Here is a 27,438-nt window from a genome sequence, read left to right as displayed (position 1 = left end):
TTATGTGCCCGGCGTGAGTTTTAACCCACCGGGTCCAGGATGCGAACCACGTTCAACTACGTGGGAGTCCAGCGACATAGCCATTATGCTAACTGCTGGTTCCCAGGAATCTTAAAAACAAAACAAAACAAAACAAAACAACCCACAAAGCTCAAATGAGCTGCCTGAGGTCTCTAAGTTGAGTTGTCTAAGAAAGAGTTGAGTATGGAAGTTGTTGTTTAGCAAAGATTTGCAAGAGCTCTTGATATTATTTCTGAAAGAACAGATTCCCACGCTAACAAATCCCACACTTTATATTCATTTCCTGTCTCGATTATCAAAACACCTCCACTTGCCTCTCTCTGTATCTATTTCCAGTTTCTTTCCTCCAATGAGGATCTTAAAAGCCAAACATTGAGCCAAAGAGGTTAATTCACTTAGCAAAGAAAATTTACAATAGATGGCAGATTGGGCACTCAAACTCATATGTACTTTGTCCTTCACACGTTAAACAGCTGGGGTAAGTTTTTAAAACAAAGACTGTGAGAATCCTGTGAACATTCAAAGCCCTTTTGTTTTTCTGAAAAATGTATATTAGAGTGTCTTCCTGTCATCAAAGAAAACTGATGTTTGAAAAATAAGAGTCTGGAAGATGTTTCAATGCTAATGCATCATGACCTTTTGCCTGCTTCTCACCTATTCTCTTTCAAAATTTGGACTCACTGCCCTAAAGTCATTATGCGTGCAACAGACACAGGCTTTGGATGGAATTTGGGAGTTGCACAGACTGCTGAGGCTCCAGTATTTGCTGATTCTACTTTCTATCAAATAAACTATGTTTGTTTGATGCTGTGGTTCCTGTGGTTACCATTCAGGTAGGGAACCCAGAGAGTTTACAAGCAAAACAACTGAACTTTCTTCTATTCCAGCACTGTTGGTGGCCAGATGGCTTTGCTCTGTTTTATTTTTCCTCTCCAGGCTCCTCCTTTACTGGCCTTTTTTATTCTTCTCACTCTCAACCAAATCTGCCTCAGCCTCAACACTGACTGCTCAGTTCTCTCAGCTATACGCTTTCTGCCTATTCTGCTCCAGCTTACTCAAGATATAGTAGGAACTCTTGTACCAAGTAACCCCTGATCTTGACCAAGCAGCTAATATACCATTTATGAACAGAAGATTCTGCAAAGATTACTTATTCCCCCCCAAGAAAAATCTTATACTCGCTCTTGGTTACATACACATTTACACGCAGAACTACACCACATACAGTAGAACATTTGATCACTGCCATCATGCTTAAAGAGATGTTATAACAACTTTTTGAAAGTATTTTCCCCAGCATTTCCCTTTTGCTTCTTGGTTCTTTGCTCTAAATTTTAGTTGTGCCTTCGGCATAATCTCAACAACTTTTTCTCATCTCAAGCTATTTCATTCCATTACCTACACATTAATGCTTTGACGCTGTCATGAAAATTTTATGAACTAATTTTTTATTGTACCACAAAAGTGAGTGAGAGGCAGTATATCCTATAATATCAGAATCTGATAGTATTACTTTATATTTTTAGATGGCCTAGAATCTGACAATCTTGTGAGACTTTATAGAATACACAGTAAGTGCAGCATGATTTGAAAATTTAGGTACCCATGCTGGAATTTCTTATTATCACTTTATCAAAGACTTCAGTAACTATGTGAAATGGAAGACTCACAAATTCATGAAATAAATTTACCATGTCCATTTCTAATGAGTACATTTTAAGTAGATCTTCTTAGCACTGAAACATCTGAAAAGCATGCAAATAGTAAAAGTGAATGAGGACATCATATCAATAAAAGGTCTGTTGGAAGATTTGTCAGATAGAGAACAAGTGAAGTGAGATGTGTAGAAAAATTTACTCAAATGCTCCTAAGATCTTCTTCCAAGATAAATTCTCAGTCTTTTATTTCCTTTTACTTGTTTGAATTTACTTTCTCTATGGAAGCTTTCTGACAATGCTAGTCTTCTAATGTATTCCAACCTGTGACAAAATTTCAACAGTCTTTACACACATTGTCTTGTTTGCCTATAATCAATCGGACTTTGGCAAATAATGTCCTTCAGTGATGTGTGTGGAAATTATCTGACAGGAGCTTGTAGTGACAGGGAAGTTTTTATCTAGGACATCTGATTCCTGGTTCATTGTACAACCCATCAGATGCCATTTCTTCCCTACTTAACAAATATTGTTATTTGTATTGCTCAAATCTTGTTATTTATTCCATGCCTGGTCTTCTGAGAATTTCATGCATGACATGAAAATGGCTGTGACCAAAAATTAATCTTTACTTTTACTATAAGTTAGTATCAGATTTGCAAATTGTTTAAACAGGGCTAGAATTTGTGCCCCTCTCCTTTTCTTATAATTATTATTTTTTTGTCAGATGGGGTACAAGAAGACATTGTAAATTGTAGTAAAAAGGAGGCCACCCCCATAACCTAGTGGTTACAAGAGCCAGATGCCACATACCTACCATGTTTCAAATCCTGTCTCCAGTGCCTTAAAAAACTGCAGAGTAGCTATTCTGAGCAAACATGGTGACCCTGAGGCAAATGCAGATACATGGTTCTGTTGGCTGTCATTTGCATGGCAATGAAAGCAATTAACATAAGAACATGCTAGCTGTGCACAGTTATCAATACTGCAGTACAGCATCAGGTCTTCCGAGCAGTATCAGGTTAAAGAAGGTACATGTGTTTATCCAAATCAGTCCCAAAAGATCAGAGAAACCATATGTCATCAGTTGTTTTTGCAACGTCAGCAGATTAACATCTGAAAACAACTGGCTTTCATTCCATTTCTTCTTCCCCCATTTTATGTCCTATAAAATAATAAACCTCTGGTCAATTTGAGGCCATGGCTTTCTCCATCAGAGAGTCAGACCCACCCGATCCTTGCTTTTTTATACTTGTATGTCTTTGAGTGTTTGTGTTTATGTTTATTTTTAATCCACAGTTCTCCCATTCAGAAAAACATGTTCTGCCAAGTGGGTCCTGGCAAAAAACATTTTGTGAGCCTGTATGTGTATACCCCAAATCCTGACAGGGTTAAGAAATGTAGAAAGGATTGCAGTGTGACTATGGCCCATTGGAGAGAGATGCTTTCTTTCCTCTTCTGTCTTTCTGGTGAGTGTACACACTCTCTGACAAAATATATATATATATATAATAAAAAGCAAGAAGGATGATGAGAAAACTTTCTTCTAATTCAGAGGTTCTCATTTTACATACCTTAGAGTCACTTGGAGAAGTTTACCAAACACAGATCGCTAGAGCCACCCCCATCCTCCAGACTTTCTCATTCACTAGTGTGGCATAGGCTGAACATTTGTAAATTAGTATAGCTGATCTGGAGATCACACTTGGAAAATTGCTGCTGTAAGTCAAATGAAGGGTTGAATTTATAGAACATTTTTTCTTTAGCTCTTGTTAATCTATTACATGCATTTAATCTTTTCCTATCCACTCACTTCTATGTCTCTCAATAAAAAGAGGCACACTTTAGAATACATATTAGGAAAATATTAATTACCACATAATGTTAGTCATTCCCACCTTAGTTTTGTTTGTTTGTTTGTTTTAAGAGAGATTTTTTCTATAGGATATGTGTACTTGCTGGAGAGACACAGAGACAAAAAGTGAGAAATCACCACCACCACCAACCCCACCTCAGGGGGATGGCCACGCTGCATTCCCTTCTCCCCCATTCTCTTCTTGGGACCTGGGACACGTATGTACATGTGCCCGGTGTGAGTTTCATGCTGCCGGGTCTGGGACTTCAACCATGGTAGACCACATGGGAGTCCAACAGCATAACCATTACACATCTGCTGGTCCCTGCTACCTTAGTTTTTTTTACCCATTCCTTCTTCATTTCCTCAACATACATTTACATACCTCTTTTAGCTGCAAAGTTAGCCTTTTACTACGTACCTCAGTCCTTCCTGTTACTTACTCACTTTAGAATAACTATTCCAGGCTTACTCCACATTATGTAGTTTAAATAGACAGAAAAGCCTTTAGAACATGTAATAAGTGAGAGATAATAAATAATTAAGATTGCTGTTATTTACTGAAGGTTTTGTTGCCAGTTGTAGACAAATATTTTTCCATATTTTCTCCCTTAAACCTCACATCAACTCCACAGGGCAAGTATCACTATTTTTCATGGAGAAAACTGAATCTTAAAATAATTAAATAGTTTGTTCAAGATCCATTGGTTAAGAATTAGCAATGCTAGGATTTGTGTTCACATTGGTGTCATTTAAACTCCATCTTGTTAAGATCACCAGGACACTTTTAAAAATAGAATTTGCCAGGGACCAGCAATTAACATAATGGCTATGTTGCCGGACTCCCATTTAGTCGACCGTGGTTTGCGTCCCGGACCTGGTGGCTTAAAACTCACGCTGGGCGCATGTGCGTGCGTGCCCAAGACCCTGAGAGGCGAATGGAGGAGAAGGGATTGTGGTGTGGCCATCCCCCCTGGGGGGTGATTTCTCACTTTCTGTCTGTCTCTCTCTGTCTGGCAAGCGCACACGCCCTATAGCAAAACCCTCTAAAAAAAAAAAAGATTAAAAATAGAATTTGCCAGGGACCAGCAATTAACATAATGGCTATGTTGCCGGACTCCCATTTAGTCGACCGTGGTTTGCGTCCCGGACCTGGTGGCTTAAAACTCACGCTGGGCGCATGTGCGTGCGTGCCCAAGACCCTGAGAGGCGAATGGAGGAGAAGGGATTGTGGTGTGGCCATCCCCCCTGGGGGGTGATTTCTCACTTTCTGTCTGTCTCTCTCTGTCTGGCAAGCGCACACGCCCTATAGCAAAACCCTCTAAAAAAAAAAAAAAGATTAAAAATAGAATTTGCCAATTGTGGTGGTATTTGCCTGTAATCCTAACAACTTGGGAGGCTAGGCAAGAGGATCATTGAAGGTTAGGCTGAGTGAGACTCTATCTCTTAAAAAGAAAAGAGAAAAAAGAAAAGAAAATAATTACTTTGATATAAGGGATAACAATTTTTCTGTGGGAAACTAGCTGCAGCTAATGTTAAGTGACTTGGTGACTAGTGATAATAAAGCAATAATAAACAGCAGTGGCATTTATTGTGGGCTATTTCAAGGTATGTGTTTTGCATGATTTTTCTCATTTAATCTTTAGAACAACAGTATTATATAGGTACCGTTATTATCCCCACTTACAAATGTAGAAAACGAGACTCAGAAAGACTAAATCAATTGCTCAGGGTTCTATGCCCCTTGACTCTAATATCCATGTATGTTACAATGGCAGGCCACAGTCAATTTGGGCTGCTCTTAAAAAAAAACATCTTATGATAGGATAACTTATAAAAAACAGGATTTATTATTTTTCACAGTTTTGGGGGCTGTGCTGTGAATTTCAAGATCAAGTTTCCAGCATACTTAGTGTCTGATGAGGGTTTACTCTCTGGTTTGAGATGATGTCTTATTCTGTGTTCCCAACATGGTGGAGGAAACAAAAGGGAAGAGGGACCAACACTGTACTCTCAGCCTTATGGGAAGGGCACTAATTCCATCCATGAGGACTTCACCTTGATGGCTCAGTTGCCTCCAAAAGACTCAGTCACTGAATACCAGCACCTTCGTAAATTCAACATACAATTTTCAAGGCACGCAGATATTCAAGCCAGCAACTCCAGACACACACTGTGTGAAAGTACTAGGAGCGCTGACCTCCTGTCAAAGCTCGGTTCTGACCCTGGCTAGGGCACCAATTATGTCAACACTTTTGTCTCTTAAGAGCTTTAGAAATTTGAAAGTATTTAATGTGCATTTTAATTTAATTAGCTTGCTTTCTGATCCTATCCAAATTTTGTAAACTTCTTTGACCTTGATTCATTCATATGGTGGTTAGATGATCAGTAAGATTTTGGGGTGACCGGCTCTACATACTCTTAATTTGATGAGTTTGAGGCAGTCTTTTGAATTTGTCTGTAATTCCAAATTCCTACTTTCATTTCCAGATGAGTAGAAGTTAATTTTGTTGTTTTACAATAAACTTTTACTCACAAAAATATTCCTCAAAGCTTTTAATTAAGAAAATAAAACATGCTAATAATTCATAGTACAGAATTCTGAAAGGTTGAAATATCCCTTTTATCCCCATTCTCATTTTTACCATCTCATACACAGAGAAATAAATCAAGTTTATGTAGTCTTTTAAAATATATCCTGTGTGATGAAACTGATTTCCAAACAGTCTCTCTCCCTTAGACATCCATACTTTTTGTATTTGAGAGATAAATGCAATATAAATACATTCAAGAAGGTGGATATTCAGGTATGTTTTATAGATATATGTGTTTATATCTGAAAGAAAAAAAGGGCAACAAACCTAGTCAAGTCTAGTCAATGGGAACGTGTTGAAGTTCGCAAAATTTAGCTTCAGTGTCATCTACCAGTTTATTTGTACCCTCAGAGTCTTCTGGGAATAAGACTGTGGAGCCACCTTATTGGTCAGGTAGACCAACGCCAGGAGGCAGATGAAGGCAGCAGCCATTATGACCCAGAGTACAGAAGTACTGGACCCTGGTCCATCTAGATTTGAATCCCAATGCTGACACATAACTACCTGTGTGCTCTTGGACAAGTTACCTCCTTTCATCTCCATTTCCCCACTTGTAAAGTTGTTATGAATAAATAAATTAATCAGTCATTAAGTAAATAAATACTTAGGAAGTTCAAACAGGGCCTGGGAAGTGTGCAACAGTAAAACAAGATGCTCTCTGAGGCTAAGCTATATGGGAAGGTTATGGGTTTGTATCCAGGGACCTGTCTGAGTATACCAGGTACACATGTGCCCATGATTCAGGGCTAGCTAAAGCTGGAGGTAGATCATGCCTTTGGGACCTTGTTGGAGGTGCCCTCTCTCTCTCTCTTTCGCTCTCTTGCTCATTGAATGAAAGAACAATTTCAAATAATGCCTAGAATATAGTAAGCACTACGTAAGGGTCTATAAAATAAGTTAAACAATGCAGAATCCCTTTCTATAATTATTTCTGATCAATCATCTTGTTCCTAGCTGTTCCTAAATAACTATTACAACATTTGGCAAACTTTAGTTGCTCAATTAATATTCGTTTACTAATCATCATTTGAGTATTTATAGTTAGGGCTCAGAATCCCAAGAATAAACTCACTTCATAGTTGGCTAGTTCTAGATAAAAGAAAATATTTTCTTATAGTAAGTTAAAAGCTGCCTCCTTCTCATTTCTAGCCATTATTTTTAGTTTCAAATTTTGTATCAACTCATTACTACTCCAACTTTTTGAATTGGGGCATCTTTTCACACACTTCGAAGATTGCTTTTATGTTCTTTGTATTCTTAGGGCTAAATATTCCTCTATAATTATCCCATAGTTCAATATCTAGACAATTTATAATCTGTACATTTTCTCTTGAGAACTTTCCTTCCTTTGGCCTCATTTCATTCATAAAATTTGGGGAGCTACTTGGAAATCCTAAATATGGCACCCTATGTAACTAGTGATTTTTTTAAACTTCATCCAATGAAGGTTTACTTGACCATGATGTATTACTTAAAGACTTATTTTGATGATAATTTGATTAATTAATTCAAGTTAAATTATTTATGCTTCATAAGGGTTTCATTTGGCACCAGAAGTAAAATGAATACACAATTACAAAAAATACTATACATTCCTTTAGGCTTTAGTATATTTGGTTTTTATTTTCCTTGTTTTGTAAATTGATGAGCAACATATATGAGTAGAAAGTTTTGGACTTGGGAGTCAGGCAGAATTAAATTTTTACTCCCAGCTGTTATTATGGACAATGTGTGCTATGGTATGAATGTCTCCAAAGATTTGCGTGTTGAGATGTAATTGTCATGGAATTAGAGGGGTGAAAACTTAATTTGACTATAGTGTTGAAAGCTGGAACCTTTGGGAGATTAGGATTAATATCACTAGGGTAAGACCCTATGATTGACTCATGCTGGGTTTATAAAGGGAGGGAATGAGGTTAAAAAGTGATAGACATACAGACAGATGCACATGCTCCTGCCCTCTACCATGTTGTAATGCAATCAAAAGACTCTAACCAGATGTGGCCTATAGACCTGGAACTTTCAAACCAAGAGCTGAATAAATCTCTCTTCTTATAAACCTCCTAGTTTCAAATATTTTCTGTTACTAGCAACAGAGTGGACTAGAATAGTGTGCTCTCCAGGCTTTATAAAACATTTGGAAGAATTACAGGGGCCAGTAGTTGGCTATGTCGCTGGACTCCCATGTAGTCAACCGTGGTTCAAGTCCCAGACCCACTTAAACTCATGCTAGGCATGTGCACGTGCATGGCCAAGATCCTGAGAGGAGAGTGGAGGAGAAGCGATTGCAGTGTGGCCATCCCCTCTGGGGAGTGATTTCTCGCATTCTGTCTATCTGTCTCTCTCATCCTTTCTGGTGTGTGCATGCATCCTATAGCAAAAACACCTCTCCAAAAAAAAGAATCACACACAATAATGTTTATGAGTTCAATTAGTTCAAGACTGGCTTACATAGTAGGGAGCTTAAGACATCTCTTCCAAATGTGTCTCTCATTCTTTGACTAGTCAGATGATCAAGCCCTGATTAATTTTCACCTAGAAGATTGTATTTAATTCCCTCTCTTCAGTCTTTTCTCTATATTTTTACTAGAATTTTATTAATAAAATGCAGATGCTGGTTTTGTTATATTATTACCTTTCTTAGAAGCCTCTGGTGACATCCATTGCTCCAAGAGGAAAGACTTCTTTACTTAACCAGACACATCAACCTATCTTGCCAACCTCAAATCTGGCCATTTTTGTTTTAACCTGAAACTGTATCCTCTAGTTACATCAGGCAGTTAGGCAAGCCTGGCCCATGGCAGGCAGTTCATTGATGGACGCAGTTTGTCTAACCTACATTGTCTGCCATGCTCTGCTTTACAACAGCCTTTTACGTTTCCAAATACTTCCTGTCCTTTGCCACCTCCTCAATAAATTTATCCCTCAGTCTCCCAGACAGAATTCATCATTTGTTTTTGTTTTGTATTGACTTCACATATACTTAACCCATTTTGTATGCATAATTATATTTAGTTATTTTATTTTATTTTTTTTTTGGAGAGATTTTCACTGTAGGGCGCGTGCGCTCGCCAGACAGACAGAGAGAGACATAGAGATAGAAAGTGAGAAATCACTCCCCAGGGGGGATGGTCATGCCGCAATCCCTTCTCCTCCGTTCTCCTCTCGGGATCCTGGGCACGCATGCACACGCGCCCGGCATGAGTTTTTTAAGCCACCGGGTCCGGGACACGAACCGCGGTCGACCACGTGGGAGTCCAGCGACATAGCCATTACGCCAACTGCTGGTTCCCTATATTTAGTTATTTTTAATGTGCAATTACATTTATAATCACATTTTATAAATTATTTCTACTTGCATTTGATCTTCATAATAATTTTGCAAATCAGAATTCCCATTTTATATATGAACAAAGTTGAAAACAAAAGTGTTAAATATGCTAGGACCACAGTAAATAACTTAGATAGCATTTCTTTATAATAGTTCACTGTTCTAATTCTTCCCATAGCCCTATAAGGTGACTACTACTATGTATTTTAATTATTTTTAAGTTATGTTTTGTTCTAGTTAGCCACTGACATATAAAAATATCCTTAAAACTTAGTGGCCTGGGGCCAGTGGCAGGTGGCACAGTGGTTAAGGCACTGGATTCCCACATCGCTGACTGTGGTTTGAATTCTAAACCCAATGGCTTGAAAATCATCCCAGGCTTGTGTGAATGTGTGCCCAAAATCTTAAGAGGAGAATGGAGAAGAAGGGATTGGGCATGGCCATCCCCACTCGGGGGGCTACTTTTCACTTCCTCTCTTGTCTCTCAGTGAGCTCATGCAACCTATGGCAAAAACCTAAAAATCAAAAACAAAACAAAAATGGAAAACAAACTTAGTGACCTAAAATAATAAACATTTGTTTACTCTTTATGGAATTGAAGGTGGTCCTGCTGATCTATGTGGGTTTGGCTGATCTTGAATGAGCTTGCTTGGGACTAGCAGTTAGCGTAATGGCTATGTCACTGGACTCCCATGTAGTCCACCGTGGTTCAAGTCTTGGACCTGGTGGCTTAAACTCTCACCGGGTGCCTGTGCGTGCTTGCCCAAGATCCAGAGAGGAGAATGGAGGAGAAGGGATTGCAGTGTGGCCATCCCCCCTGGGGGGTGATTTCTCACTTTCTGTCTCTCTCTGTCTCTCTGGTAAATGCACACGTCTTATAGCAAAAACCTCTCCAAAAATAAATAAATAAATAAACAAATGAGCTTACTTATGCCTCTTTGGTCCCGGTAGGTGGACGAGGGAGACTGAATGAATCCCTGCATTGGGATGAATTGGCTCTATTTCACATGATTGCTCATCTTTCCAGCAGTCCAGCTGGGGCTTATTTTTCTGAAGAAGGCAGAGGTCTTAGAGATGAAGATGGAAGCACGAAAGGCCGCTAGAGCCAAGGTTTGGAATAGGTGCACCATCTAGTCTGTCACATCGTCTTGGCCCAAACAACGCATGAGGCTAGCAGAGACTGAAGTGTTGGGGAAATAGAGTTCCTGATGGGAAGAACTGCAGATTGTCTTGCAATGTATATGATTTCAAGAATGGGAAGAGTTGGGGCCATATTCGCGGCTGCCACATACATTTTTCCCCCATTATAACATCACTGAAATTAGTCTCATTATAAATGCTGTCTTGAAGTGGATTCAGAATGGATTTTCATCAAGTTCTACCAGAGACAAATTTGTGTTTGCTTCTACCAGTCACTGAACTATGACTAACCTCAGTTCTCTTTTGAGTTTTGTTTGTTTGTTTGTTTGTTTCCCTCCAAGACCACACTGTTAGTGTGAATTTAGCTGCCAAACTGTGTGGCTACTGGTTTATTGTTTAGATTGTCAGAGGATGTACTTTTTCATCTCACCACTCTGTGCCAATCTGGAGGCATGCAGGTTTTCTGGTACCTTTTTCTGGGTGTCAGGTCTTTTTGATTATAATTATTTTCTTCACAATGATGTCATAGTCCTTTGGCATATACATTTTACACGCGTTCCTTTTTATCTTGTGCTTCTGGTCGTTTTTCTTCTATAGTGGTACATATAATAATGGTGTGTCTTACACTATTATTTGAGCAATGTTAAGTTTAAATTGACAAAGATCTAACAGACATGATTGTTAAACAGTAGAAGGTCGAAAACCCAAAAAGTCAGCCACTACTGCCATTTTTCAATTTGTGGAATTACATGTTTAATTTAAAAAATAACTATAGAAATGTCCTTATACCGCGCCTTTTATCACCATTGTTTGGACAATCCCTTCTGGCAGTAGATAGAGGTTATATTATAAATAATTTAATATGTAGTACACGTGTAAAGAATCGAAAATAAATAAATATTATGTGTCATCTTCCAGGTGAAACACATTTTTAATAACCAAATTTAATGAGATTCATAAATACTTGGTTCAGAATGTATGGTAAAGCCATTAAGAGAGACTTTCCAGCAGTTATTTTTAAAAAGCATTTCTATAATCACTTCATTATAATTAAGTCTGTCTCCATCCTCATATAATGTTGAATTCCCCAATAGACCAATCACTTTATCTTTTTTCTAATAGCTATGTCTATCTACTAAATTATTCACCATTAACAACAGAGGCAAACATAATTATTTGACTCACCCAACTCTTTAATTCAAATAATTCATGTACAGCGGGCAGTCAATAAATATTAATTAAAAGATAATGAACTAAAACTTCTAAAACAAGAACATTTTTATTTGGCTGTGGAAATCCATGTTAAAATTCTAATATTTAGTTTTTTTTTTATTTTGCAAAGACAGAATTCCCTTATTTGCCCCAAGCTAATGTTTTTTTTCTTAATCTAGCTTTACAATTTAGGAGCATTAAACTTTTTTTTTCTTTTTAATTTCATACAAGTTGAGATAAGTTCTAAAATATTTGCCAATAAAGAATCACAAGTTTTCCTCAAGCTGTAAAGCAGCAGTGGGATATTAAATATTTAAAAATCCCACGAAGTTTTCTCTCTGAGCTGCCAACCCTTTCTAAAGAAATGTATTAAAAGAATTCCCTCCAGTCTCCCTAAGATCCCCACATTTCATGAATAAAGGTAATACCTTTTTCTTTATGCTGTAAATAAATCTAAAATTTTTTCCTACTGAAAACTTCTAAAAGTAAACACACACAGTTACTTTTTTTCTCTCATCAAACTGTAAGGAAGCCCCTAAATAGATTTTCCTCACCTACAAACAACCAGGCAGTAGTTATTGGAAAGTGCCATATGTTTTTCAGTCTGGCACCTTGGTATGTGGGTTTTAGGTTGTTTTTTTTTTTTTTTGTCAGTTGAAGATGTGCAGTGTCAGACTATAATACTAATAAATAAAACAAATAGTTCAGTATCTTTTCAATTTCTTAAGTAGAATTTTGGGCATATTTAATTCAACAGATTTGGGAGTTGACATATGTTATATCCATATTTCATTTTGGGTAAAGAAAACAGTGAGCTACTAATGAATAAACATTTTTTAATTATTTTTGATGCTAAGATTTTTCTCTGAAATGCCATTATTTTACAGATTTTGGCCTCAATGTTTTTTTTTGCTAACCTTTTATTCAGGAGTTCTTTCTTCTTGCTTTTTATATTTCATTATGTTAGCTCAAAGACACATTTCTTTTCATCTCAAAGTGTGACAAAATGTTAAATATCAAGCTGCTAGTTTTGATCATCATTTAGTGGCTACAATAAGATGTAAATATTTCTTTTTCAGAGTCAGTTTTTCAGGCAACTTCTGTTACCCTTAAAGACTCCTTTCTGAGTCTGAGTTCATTTACTCTCAGTGTAAGTCCTTGGCAATTATTTCTGCTTGACCTATTATTGGTGGGTTTAATAACATCAAAAATAGTAACTAACATTTTATTTAGTAATGCTTGCAAAGGTCTATTTACTTTAAAATAATACAAGTAAACCAAAAGAAAACACAATGCTTTTTAGTTTCAAAAATTAAATGAAAATATATATCTACATGAGCCACCCAGTAACATACTGGTTAAGGTGACTAGATCTCACCTAGCCGACTGCACAGTTCAAATCTTAACAAATGCATCAGGCAAATGTGTGAGTGTGCCCCAAATCCTGAGAGGAAAATAGAGGAGAAGATTTTGTGGATCGGCCAAAATTCTTCATTTTCCCTCCTCCCTCTCTCTTTTTCTCTCTGGCTCTCTCTGACAAGCACATGTACCCTTCAGCAAAATTAAAAAAAAAAAGAAAAAAAAACATAGGGTCCTTAATACACAAATGAAAAGCATTATGCAAAGAACACATTTATTGTGTTCATTGGAATTTACATAACTATCAGTGTAGAACAATTCTAAAAGCTTTCATGCTTTTTCTTAACTTCTTCAGAAGTGCAATGAAAATGTCTGTGTGATAGTCTTTGAAGATATTGCCGTTAATTCTCTTTTGCCTGGACATGTATCCCACTTTTTTTTCCAAATTTCGAGTTTTGTTTTTCTTCGTGTAATTTTGCACTGTTTCTGTGACCACTTCGATCAACAGAATGCGGCGTAAGTGGCATTCTGGGTCCTCTGAGTCCACACCTAAAGAGAATGAGGAGCTCCTGTTTCTTCTTTTTGGATGCTCCTTTTTGGAGCTGCCATGCAGGAGGAAGCCCTCATTCCCATATAGCTGGATCCATATGGAGGAGAAGTAGTTCTCTGGCTGACATCCCCAGCTGAACATCCAGCTGGTGGTGTGCGATTATGGTCATTTGGGTCTTGCAGCCATTTCAGCTTTCTGATCTGGATTCTGTGAAGCACAAAAAACTCCAGTCAACCTATGTGGATAGGTCTATGTGTCTGGTGAATCTGAGTAAGAGGAAAGACAAGACTAGGCCAGATAATGCAAATGTGATCTGTCAGGGCACCAAGGAATGCACAAGGCAAGTTAGGTGCTCTAAGCTTTATGCTGACTTGGTTTCTCAGAGTGAATCTGAGGTCACTTTGAGTTCAAGTCCTTGGGACTGAGAACAGGACTAGTTAATTATCTAAAAGGTCTGTCCTACTTTTAGCCAATCAATATGCAGAGAAACCAGATGGCTATGTAAAAAAGATTTTCTTAAACTCTAACAAATATTTATCCAAAGTATACCTGGGCTGAGTCAAGGACCAGATCTCCACACCATTCAAACTGAGCTACTGGCTTCTCAAAGAGCATCTATCTTGCCCATGATTTTCTTTAGCAGTACTTCTGTTCTGTCAGTCTTTCTTCCCCTTCCTCAACCCCTCCTGGTTGTAGAGTGCTCCTAATCTTCTCTTTGGAGAAGGTACTTTGACGAAACCTCCTCAATCAGGACTATAAACTCAAAGTCTGCTCTCTTGAGGACAATCCTGTATTTCACTGATAAGTTTTAATACCAACTTTGTTTAGCATTACTAAGGATGCTTATGCTAAAATGGTCCCAGTCTCTTTTTCCTCGTCTCAATTTCTTTATAGAAGGTTTTCTTACTTTTCTTTGCATTATGTATTCTGTATCCTAGGCAACTTCTCCTCACCATCCCCACCATACAACCTGTCACAAAAAAGCTTCAGCTACCAAATTGATATGTCTTCTGTTGATTATCAGAACATTTTTAGGCCTTCAACTTTTCTGTTGAAAGTGGTATACTCATAAAGATAGGAGCCTCCCTCAACTCCCAAAGAGAAATGCTTTAGTTTCTATAACTGACAGACCCACAAGACTTTCTTAAATTATTTCCTATGCAGTTCAAAATGACTCCTCTTATTGGCTCAGAAATTTTCTGAATTGATAAAGCGTTTTCTTTATTAAAATCTCACCACAAATTCTCAGGATACTAAGCATCTGAAAGAGAATTTTCAGGGGGCAGGAGGCTGAGTGTTAAAATATTCTTTCATCTCACAGTAAAACCTCTAGTGCTCTACTGAGCTACTACCCTATGTATGTGTCCCTGACCCAAGACCTCTGTGGCTTCTCCCTGATCTGGTTTCTGAACTCAGTGGCAGTGCGGCAGCAAGAGGTTGTTCATTTAGTTATTTTGTTAACAGCTGCAGCTAGCTACTTGAAATGACTGGTTTGGTGAAATATACTTGCCCCTGAAGCTCTCAACTGTAGAAAGTAACTTTTATGAGTTTTAAAGTTGATTAGAACACGTATAGGGGCATGACTTAAAAAAAAAAAATTCTACAAAACAAAGCCAAAAATCTAAAATAAGGATAATGTAGCAGGAGGGAAATTCTTTTCTCCAATAACACCATCATGAAATAAGATCTTAAAAATCGTCGATGTCTATTAAGTCATCATAAAGTAGTTCATGGATTATCAGCATGAAACACAGTTTCTGACCATTAATGACAGGCACTGAAGCCCACACAGTAACATTAGAATCGATTTTAATTGTATGAAAGGTTTTATATATGAAGTCTGATATCTAATAGACAATCTATTTGAAAAGCTTTAGACATATGATATCATACAATTGAAAATAACCAATATGACTTTTTTTAAAAATTATTAGACTATAGTGATTTTTTTGTGGAATTTTTAGAAATAGAAGCTTTGTTGGGCTGTCAGGTGGCATGGTGGTTGGGTGCTCTGGATTCCCACATGGCCTACCACAGTTCAAGTCCCGTACCTAGTGGCTTGCTTTCTCACTATCACTCTCCCTCTCTCTCTGGGTAAAACTGAATACCACCACTACTACTTCTACTAGCAATAAATTAATAAAATAAAATAAATAATAATAATTAAATAAAAAAGAGCTGTTCTAGTGTAAAAAAAAGAAATATGAGCATCGTACAAAGTAACTGCTTGCAAATGCACAGGCATGATGAAGTTTTTGTGCATTTTTGAGGCAATAAAGGAATAACAATCATTTTCTACACATTTAAAATTAAAAACCAAGATGACAGATAAAAATTTGGGGGTAACTGAAACACAAAATAAATCAACTTCTTGGTTAATTTGATAAAATGCCTAGCTCTCAAGCATGGAGAGAAGCTTATTTGAAGAATGGGGACGCTTGGGTATATAGAGGTCATTTCTATATTAAAGGGGACAATACATTATTTGCAAAATGCCACTCTTTCTACACGTTTGTGATGAGTTTCTTGAAAATTAATGATATTCTTCAGAAATAGCTGCTGTCAGTCCCTGTGGATTTTGACAACATAGACTGTACTACACCACTTTCATTACTAGTAGAATAAAAAAAATATATTAGCAGGATAAAAAATCTGATGGAAGATGTTTTACCTCTACATTAGCATGCATAAATGAAAACAAGGTATTTTATTCTGGAAAAGTGACACAATGGGAAATGATATGAAAAGCAATTTATTAAAAATTCAGGTGACCTTAGTTGCAAATAATCTTTTTTAAAAATTATTTATTTTGGGGGCTGGCAGGTGGCGTGGTGGTTAAAAGTACTGGACTCCCACATGACCAGCTGCAGTTCAAGTCCTGGGCCTGATAGCTTGCTTTCCCACTTTCCCTCTCTCTCTCTCATTCTGTCCCTTTCTGGTCAAATTAAAATAAGCAAATAAATAAATACAGTTAAATAAAATAATTCTTTAAAAATTATTTATTTTTAATTTTACTTATTATTATTATTCTTTAATATGCTACAGGACACATGTGCTCATCAGAGAGAGAAAGAGAGAGAGGGAAAGTAAGGAAGCAAACTGCCAGGTCTGGGATTCAAGCCACGGTCAGCCATTTGAGCATGTGTAAGTCCAGTGTCTTAGCTACCACATCCCCTACTGGTCCCAGTTGGAAGTAATCTTAAATTTCAAAAACCTCAACTTTTCTCCCACAGTGTAGAGTGAATTGATTTTCTCTATTATATCCTCTGAAGTACTTTAAGATACAAAAGTATCTTCTAAATACTTAAATCAGGATTCAAGAATTACAGTTATCTTTATTATTATTATTATTGTTATTATTTTTTTTAGAGAGATTTTTGCTATAGGGTATGTGCGCTTGCCAGAGAGACAGAGGGACAGAAAGCAAGAAATCACCGCCCAAGGGGGATGGCCACTCCACAAATCCTTGTCCTCCATTCTCCTTTGGGGATTTTGGACACACATGCACATGTGCCTGGTATGAATTTCAAGCCACATATTCGAGTCTGGGACTTGAACAGTGAGTGACCACACGGGAGTCCAGCAATGTAACCATTATGCCATTGGCTAGTCCCTCTTATTATTTTTAAAAAATTAAATCCCAATTATTTGGACATGGAAAGTATAGGTATTAACTCTAGGTTACCCAAATTATTCCAAATAATTTATTAGCTAAAATATTTTATTTTTTGAGCACTTCAGATAGTGACTGTTAGTAGTCACAATTATATGTCAGTATGTATATTCTTCCTAATGTCAGAATATGTGTTGAAATCAAGCTAGTAGGGACAGTTGAAGATATGTTGGGGAAACTCTGTATGATTTAGAGTTCTCCAGAAAGAACTAATAGAATAGGAAGGAAAGAAAGAAGAAAAGAAGGAAGGAAAAAAGAAAGAAAGAAAAGGGGTTATTTATTATGAAGTGTCTACTCACATGCTTATGGAAGCCAAGAGGCTCATGGCCCGCTGTCTGCAAACTAGAAGCCTGGGAAAGTCAGCGATACAATTCTAGTCCAAACTTAGGGGCCCGAAAACTAGACAAGCCAATGGTACAAGCGCCAGCCGAAGAACGAAGTACTGATGTCTGAAGTAGGAGAAGCTAGAGGTTGTAGCTGAAGCAGAGAGAGCATATTTACCCTCTTTCTTCATTTTCCTCCTGTCCGGGCCCTCAACAGGTTGGACGATGCTCACCTACACTAGCAAAGGCAATCTTCTTGAATGAATAGGGGCCCAAAAAAAAAAAAAAGCCAATGGTACAAGCGCCAGCCTAAGAACGAAGTACTGATGTCTGAAGTAGGAGAAGCTAGAGGTTGTAGCTGAAGCAGAGAGAGCATATTTACCCTCTTTCTTCATTTTCCTCCTGTCCGGGCCCTCAACAGGTTGGACGATGCTCACCTACACTAGCAAAGGCAATCTTCTTGAATGAATATTCTACCAATTTAAATACTAATCTCTTCCAGAAACACTCTTGCAGACATATTTAAGAAGAATTTCTCTTTACCAGTTATCCGAATAGCCCTTAGCCCAATCAACAAATAAAATTAAGCCATGTGGTGCATAAAATGGATATAGAAGAGAAACAATAGAGTCAAAAATAGACTTGGGTGTGATGATGTCTTGATAATAATAGCAATCTCCAATGTCTGTTAAGCCTGTTTCATATAGTCCATGTGCTCCCCAATTACAGGTAGGAGGCCAAATTAGATTACTGTTGTTCTAACAGTATGAATAATACGCCCATTTCATGAGGGACTGAGGGATTAAATGACTTCTTCAATGCAACACAGCTAGTGAATGTTAGTTGGTTATTTGAACCCAGGTAGTTTTCATTCAAATTCGAAAGTCTTAAATTAGGATTTACAATAGACCAGAGGCAGGGCAGAAATGGTGGTAAACATAATTGCAAACAAAGATTCCTGAGCATTTGGAAAAAAAATGAGAGAATAGATGCTCCTAAGATAAATCCAGTAAGTGATCTTATTTAAATACATGAGATGCTGTGTAGTTTTCCTCTTTAAATTTATGTGCTCTTGTTTTTCTACCTTACTTCCTTTATGTAAATTTAGGCATTGATTTGAGGCTCAATTCACCTAGCATTAAACAGTCTCTGCTCTGAATTACAAAATACCAGCAAAAAGCTTTGGCTAAGAGCAGATTCTTTCCTCCTTTGCTTCCCATCATGTATTTCCATGGTCTTATATTTGCTGCCAGAATTCCAAAAATTGAGGTTCCAAATGTTATTCAGATTCTGACCCTTTTACTTTTACTGTGAGAGTGACAAATAGATGACAAAACAGAAAATGAATGTGTGAGCTGTTGAAGAGCCCGTTTTGGAAAAATGTCACAGACTTTTAAGGAAGTAATCTTAGCCTATACGTAAAATGTTTGATTTGATCATAAGAAGCTTCTAAATAATTGTTAACTCTATTTTTTCTACCTCTGACTGCAAATATCATAAGTTCACTTTCATAAAAACCTGGAAAAATGTCATCATTCCTCAACTCCCTCTGAATCCTTAGAAGGTTTCTAAAGTTCTATACATTTTACTCAAAAAATAACATTCCAGTTTCATAAAGAAGGAGGAACTAGTCTTAGGTTAAGGTTTTCTGCCACTTCCTGTTTTAAAAGCTTTACAAAAATAGAAATTTGCAGAGAAGAATTGTGTTTTCTGAAGTCATACTAATATAATGATAATAACAATGATGACTAACATGCATTGAGTTCTTCCTAAATATTTCTGGGAACTATTTTTACTGAGTGATTATATATTTTCTCATTTAATCTTCACAACAGCACCAAGAACTGGGTTCCTATTAATCCCCTCTTAGTGTGACTGAGATTTTAAATAACTTGCACAGGGGGGACCAGCAGATGGCATAGCAGTTACAACGCTAAACTGCCACGTAGCTAACCTTGAGTCAAGTCCCAGACCTGGTGGCTTAAAACTCAATGCTGGGTTGGGACTAGCAGATGGCATAATAGTTATGTCGTAGTCAACCATGGTTCGAGTCCCAAATCCTGTGACCTAAACTCATATCAGGCACATGTGCATGCATGCCCAAGATCCCGAGAGGAAAATGGAGGAGAAGGGATTGCAGTGTGGCCATCCCCCTGAGGAGTGATTTTTCACTTCCTCTTTCTTCATCTCTCTCTGTCTCTCCAGTGAGTGCACACACCCTATAGTAAAAATCTCTCCTAAAATAACAATATAAAACAAAAAACTCCGCAGATGGCATAGCAGTTATATCACTAGACTCTCACATAGTTGACCATGGTTCAAGTCCCAGACCTGGCAGCTTAAAACTCATGACAGGCCCATGAGTATGCATGCCCAAAATCCCGAGAGGAAAATAGAGAAGGAATGGTGGCATGGCCATCTCCCTTGTGGGTTGATTTCTTACTTTCTCTCTCTGCATTTCTCTCTGTCTTTCCAGTGAGCACACATACCCAATAGCAAAAAAATCTCTCCAAAAAAGAAAAATAAAAAAAGAAAAGGAACCAAAATATTCAAGTTGGGTGTGTGTGTGTGTGCATGTATGTGCCCAGAATCCTGAGAGGAGAATGGAGAAGGGATTGTGACATGGCTAAGCCCTCAGAAGGGTGATTTCTCACTTTCTGTCTCTCTTTCTTTCTCTGTCTCTCCAGCAGGTACACATGCTCTATTGCAAAAATCTCTCTGGAAAAAAAAGAAAGGGAGGAAAAAAAAAAAAGAGTTTGCTCAGGGACATAGAGTTAGTAATAGAGTCAAACCTAAAACCTATGATCTCATTTGTGTCCTATATTCTTACCTATATCTCAATAAAAACACAAGCAATTTTCTGAGTATTTGGATAATTACGTACTTACTTGTTGTATTACTTCTCTAGGTTAGTTCAAAGAGTATTTCTTTTGCTACCCAGAGTACTAGTTTGCTAGGGCTGCCAGTACAACGTACTATAGACTGGGTGGTTTAAACAGCAGGACTAGACTTTCTCATGGTTCAGAAGGCTGGATGTCCAAGATCAAGGTATAGACAGATTTGGTTTCTTCTCAGGCCTTGCTCCTTGGCTTGCTAAGGGCCACCTTTTCTCCATGTCCTCATATGACCTTTTGTCTATGTATGCGTTCCTAGTGTCTCTTCTTAGAAGGATGCCAGTCACACTGGATTAGGGCCTAACCTTATGACCTCATTTAACCTTAATTACCTCTTTAAAGGCTTTATCTCCAAATAGTGTCAAACTCTGAATAAGACTGTATTTAGGACTTCAGTATAGAAATCTGTGGAGTGGATATAATTTAATCTATAACATTGCTATTATTAAGTGTCTCAAACACCGGTTTTCACTTTTACATAGCTGAGGTTAGGATAGAATTGTGATTTTAGTGTAGAATTGCTATCTTTCATTAGTTCTTTTATTCAAAACAAAACAGAAACCTGCAACACTGTTCAAAGAAAGATTAAGATTTTTGAAATGCTAATTACTGGGCCAGCCAATGGCCTGGTGGTTAAGGTGGCTGAATTTCTCATGTCTGACTGCATAGTTTGAGTCCTGCACCTGGCGTTTCAAGAAATATACCAGGCACATCTGCATTTGTGCACCCAGAATCCTGAAAGGAGAGAAAAATGGATGGGACAGGATTACAGCATGACCATTCCTTATAAGAGGTACTTTCTCCCTTTTTCTCTCTCTCCAGCAAGCACATATATCTTCTGGAAAAACTTTAAAAAAGAAAAAGAAAAAAGAAAAGAAAAAGAAAAAGTCAGGTATTAAGCATTATATACTAGTGGGCGAAAGTTCATTAGATACCAACATTTCTCCAAAAGACTTCAGAGTTTTCTAATAGTTCAATGATCAACCTATTCTTCAGCCCCCTCCCCCCTTTTTAGTACACTTTTAAAGGATTAAAAGCCTTAAAGAAGAATTAATCGTGTACACTCTGTCTTGGACTCTGTGAGCTGTCTTTGCAGCTTTACCCATTTCCTAATGTCTGAAACCATTGAGTATGTTGTTCTGTAAATACCCGGCAGAGGTGCAATGAAATATGTTGGACATGCATTTATCAAAAAGAGGTCATTGCTGTATGAGTCCTGAATTTAACTTTAGAATAGCTGATAAGCAATCCAGAACAATGCAACTTAGACTGTATTGAGGGATACAAGTTTTGCAAAATATTGCATAACAGAAGTTCTCTTATTAATACATTTGGGAAATTGTACAAACTATGATCTCCTTTTGAAGATTCACAGTGACTCTAACATAAGGCTCTGCAAAGTCATGTGAGGAAGACAAAGTGTTCTTTAAAAACATTTATTTTTATTGTCTAAAATTAGTCTCCACTGGGCTCAATCGTTAGAGGGGAAAGAATTGCAGTGCGACCATTCCCCATGGGAGGTACTTACATAAGATACTATATGTAAAAAAGGATTTAAGTTAACCTAACTTTGTTCCTGACAGTATGGGTGATCAAAGAGAAGGAATGGTATGTTAAATCTAATTGTAACTACAGAGGAAACAAGGAAAATGTAGTTGTGAGAAATTATGAGAAAAAGGGTATAGTATCATGCAAGGCATGAATAGTAGAAAGAAGGACGATCCAAAAATGTAAAATAAGTGGGCTAACTAGAGCATGAATAAATTTTAAAAGGATCATTATAAGAAACTAAGGACTTCTTTATTCACATAACCATTTAACGAATGCACCCATGTATTCTCAGTATGATGCTAAACACCAAGGATGTACAAATATTCAAAACTGCCCTGTGCACAGATTAGTAAGAGACAGGTAAACTGAAGTTCATGATATAGGGAGATAAGAGTACCATCGATGAATAAACTGTCACAGGATGACAGGAGAAATGTGAAGGTTTATTTATTTTTTCTGTGAGTGATAGAGAGAAAGAGAGATGCAAACGCAGGACCTTCCTATGTGGATCAGCCTTGCAGAGCTTTGTGTTTTCCTGTTGTACCACCATCTGGCCCCCCGGTGAAAAAGTAACCTGTGTTGTTGTGGTTCAGCTTTACCCAGAAGGAATGTGAAGACTGATACTCACATCTGAAAGGTATGCGTGCATCAAGGAAAGTTATGGAGGCTCACTTTGGCCATATCATCTTAGAATTATCTGGTGTAGTCTCTCAGGAACAACTTTTAATATCAAATGGTAAGATATGAGCATTACATCTTTTAATATAAACACTTTCCTTTATTTGCTGCTGCTGTGGTTTGTATATGACCCTTCACCCTCATATGTTAAATCATTGTAATGGGATTAAGAGGGTGAAAACTTGATCCAATTACAGTGTCAAAAGGTAGAGCTTTTGGGAAGAGATTAGTGATTGGGAAGTTAGGGTAGAGCTGCCATTATTGAATCCTAATGTGTTTATAAGGAAGGAAGTCAGGCAGGCAGAGTCCACATAGATATAGACAGACCATGCTCTGCCCTACTCAGAGATCTACCCTCTGCCATTTTGTGATGTCTTTGGACCTTCCACATGGCCAGAATTATGAATCAATAACTCTCCATTTCTTTATAACTCACCCAGGGTCGTTTATTTCCATTAGTAATGCAATCATGGGCTAAGATAGATGCATTAGAAAGAGCCCAAATATCTGAAGATTAAACTTGCTTTTTTTTTTTTTTGACTGTCCAGTAATTCATGATCTGGCATTATTGGAAAAGAATAGACCTGAGAAAGTAAAAGAAAGCACTGATTTCCCAGAAAAAGAAAGGAAAATAATTTTTTTAAGTAGAAGTCATTGTAGAGAGAGCTTAACTATGAGAGCTCTGGGGTCTTGGGAGCTATCTTTTCAGGCAGTACAAAGATGAAGAAGGGACACAGAAGAACTGTTTGGATGAGCTCTAGAAACAGAAGTCCCAAGATATATTGTTCACGTTCCATGTTGCTTAGTGGGCTGAGACACAGACCCTGGATTTCCTGGTCTTTAACAAAGTCAATACCTTCCACAGTATAAGCCCTCCCTATTATTGTTCATTAAGAACTTCATTTTTGGAGCCAGCATAAAGTATAGTGGTTATGTCGCTGGACTCCCTCATGGGTGACCACAGTTCAAGTCTCAGACTCAGTAGCTTGAAGTTCACACCTGGCTCATGCACATGTGTGCCTAAGATCCCAGGAGAGTGATTTTCTCACTTTCAGTTTTTCCTCTGTCTCTTTGATGAACACACAGGTCTTATAGCAAATACAAAACAACCCCCCCCACACACACATGCACACACACACACACACACACACACAAAACACAAAAAAAAGATCTTCAGTTTGTCAGCCCATAGCATTTCACTAGCTGACTTTTCATCAGAAACAATGTCCATACATGCTATCTTGGTTAGCTAGTGCTGCAATAATGCTGCATAACAAATCAGCCCAGAACAGTGATTTAGAACAATCACTATTTATTATTTCCCATGAGTGTATGAGTTGCCTAGGCTTAGATATTCTGCTAGGCTCCCTATGCACTTGCAGGGAGCAGGTAGGTCATCTGTGAGTTGGCTGGTATAGAATGGTCTCAGCTGGGATGGATTGGTGCTCTTCCATATTGCTCCTCATCCTCTGGCACACTAGTCCATGACTGTATTCACAGTGATGGCAGGAATCAGAAAGACAGAAAATACACAGGGCCTTTTTAGTTCCCAATCCCATTTGATGCACTGTCAGTTCTGTCACGTTCTATTGGTCAAAACAACTCAGGAGTCCAGGCCAGATTAAATGAGTAGTGAAATAGATGTCGCTTGATAAGAACTGCAAAATCAAATCTAGATTAAGAGGGAGAAGAGGGACCAGCAGATGGCATAAGGGTTACATTGCTGGACTCCCTCATGGCTGACTTCGGTTCAAGCCCTGGACCTGGTAGCTTAAAACTCACCCCAGGCACATGTGCATGCGTGCCCAAAATCCTGAGAGGAGAATGGAGAAGGGATTGTGGTGTGACCATCCCTCCTGGGAGATGATTTCTTGCTGTTTCTTTGTCTCTCTGGCAAGCACATGTGCCCTATAGCAAAAAATCTCTCTTTAAAAAAAAAAAAAGAGAGAGAGAGAGAATTGGCACAAATTTTATAAACATTTCATCACACATGCCTGAAGACTTGCCTAGTTCCTCTTTAATTACCCTTTGGCAGGTTTCAGTGCAAGGGAAATGGAGTGGTGACCCTGCTTCTTATACAACGTACTAGTGAGGCATCCTTCCATCCTATCCTTAGGGAGAGAGCCAGTGACTAAGCTCACACTCCTTCGCTCTGGATGGGAATAACAACACTCTCGTTTTAAGTTTTTAAAGCAGTTATCTTGGGGCCAGAAAGTGGCACGGCCATAGTCCAACACTCTGTGAAGCTGACCCACATGACAAAGTTCTAGGTTCATATCTGGAGGCCTCCCTGAACACACTGGGTACGCGCCTGCCCATGATTAGAGGCTGGCTGGAGTTGGGGGTAGATGGGAGTGCTGTCTCTCTGTCTCTCTCACTCATGGAAGAAAGAGAAAGAAAGGAAGAGGGAAATAAATAAAGAAAGAAACTTTAGAAAGAAATTACCAATATTAAAATCGTAGAGCAACCAACCTACTGCAATGTGGAGTACGCTGAAGACAAAAATTTAGGACAAAATAATGAGCACATTTGTAGGAAAATAAATGTTAAAGCTAGAGGCAGAATTTGGAGTCAGAAGAACAGAATAGCAAAGAGAAAAATCTAAAAGAGAATTAGACGTATTATCCCTTAGGCACAAACAAATTAAAATTTTGGTTGAAAAGTAGATGAAGCTTGTTACGGATTCTGTGCTGCAGCCTGTGACTGAGGACATCGCTCTCCCGATGCATGCACCCTCAGCAAAAATGCTAGAGATTCAGGTCCTCTCAGTGCTGCATCCTTCCTTCATTACTCAAATCCTTAAACCCCCCACTCAGAATACTAAATGCTTGGTGGGTATATAAACCCCCTGCAGTATGTATTCATGCTGTTCATTATTATTAATCAGAATCAAGAACATGAGCTTCATCTTCACTTAATCAAAATATACATATTTTAAAGAGATCACCAAACTTTTTTTTTTTTTTAATAGTGATTAAGAAACCAAATAGGTTTTTAAAAATATTTTCCTTTTAATTTTGGGATAGGCAGATTACATGAACACAATAGAATGTTGCATTAAGAGAACAAGAAAAGAAACTAGAACAATTGAAACTCCAAACAGAAAGTTGTTAATTATTCAAGAATGGGAAAGCTTATCACATATAATATCATAATCATTTGCAACTTGACAAAAGTGAGAACATTAGGAAGTGGATAAAAATAGTAGCATTAAGGAATCTGACTGCCTATAAGGAAGAACCTTCTAGTTATGAGAAGTAATAAACCTACTTTGAATGTCTTTGAATAGCAAGGATAGGGAATCATAATATTTCTAAAAATTTGAGATATTGATTTTTTTTACTGCCTCATTACATTTTTTCCATTTGACCCATAAAAAATTGAATACAAAACATTTTTGTGGAGTCTTGCCATTTATAAATATATATTTATCATGATACATGCACACACACACACACACACACATATATATATATATATACACACATATATACATATATATATTCATCTACCTTATTTCTGACTTTTCTCACAATATCCCTAGAAGTTGAGAGGAAGGCTTTATCATTTCTATGTCTGTATGTGTATGTATATGAGGGTGTGTGTGTGTGTGTGTGTGTGTGTGTGTCTGTAAGATGGAGAAACTTAAACACTAATATTTAAGCATCTTGCTTGACGTCAAATGGATATTTTTACATATGATTTTTAAATGTATAAGTTTGATACAATTTGCTTTCTAACTATAATACTGGCTTACAATAAGATCAGATGATTTTTATTCATGGCTACTGGGAGAATTGTGGTATCCCTTTAGGATAATGTCACCCTCCTGCGTAATAAATTCATGTTCCGTAGTTGCCTATCAAACAACGTCCTGCTCTGCAGCCTGGGCTTAAAAGGTTGCCCATTATTTCCAGCTGTGCCCCTCCCAGCCCTTCATATTTCTAGCCCCCAGTGTCTCTCTGGCATTCCCTTTCTACTTCCTAGAACAACTCTGAGTACTGAGTAGACAATATAGAACATGAGGAACTGGGGAAGACTTAATCCTTACATGTACTTCCACTTTGAACAATTAAAAAAGAATTCTCAACATGAGAGAGAACATGGCCTGGTTCCTGCACATCTTTGTGAGGGACACTGCCCAGGAAATAGCAGAGATGTCATTTCTCCAACAGCTGCGGCTGCTCTCCCAGAGGAATCCACATCGATCCACAGTTGAAGAACCACTCTTTCTTTTGTTTAGATGTAAATCTTAAAGTGGGAGGTGACAGGGTGAAAATCTCTGTGGCTGAGAAAGATCATGGCTAATTTCCGTTCATAACAAAAACGATAATAGGGTCTAGTGTTTCACGCTCTACTTTTTACCTGTCTTCCTCATTTAAAAAGTCTCTTCTGTTTTTTGTCCCTAAGGTCTATTTTACTAAATAGGTCTGTTTACTAGACACTAGATTTAGGGTCAAATAAACCTAAAAGTGTGTCTTGACTCTATTATCTCCCAGATGGACAGTCTTGGACAGATGGTCTTTTCCAAAGTTACTTTCTTCGCTATCAAATGGATATAGTAAACTATTTACCTAGCAAGGTTAATGTGAGGATTAAATA

The sequence above is a fragment of the Tupaia chinensis genome, unplaced genomic scaffold (genome assembly GCF_000334495.1).
Source record: "Tupaia chinensis unplaced genomic scaffold, TupChi_1.0 Scaffold139833_1, whole genome shotgun sequence".
NCBI lineage: Eukaryota > Metazoa > Chordata > Mammalia > Scandentia > Tupaiidae > Tupaia > Tupaia belangeri.
Note: the sequence above shows the minus strand (reverse complement) of the source record.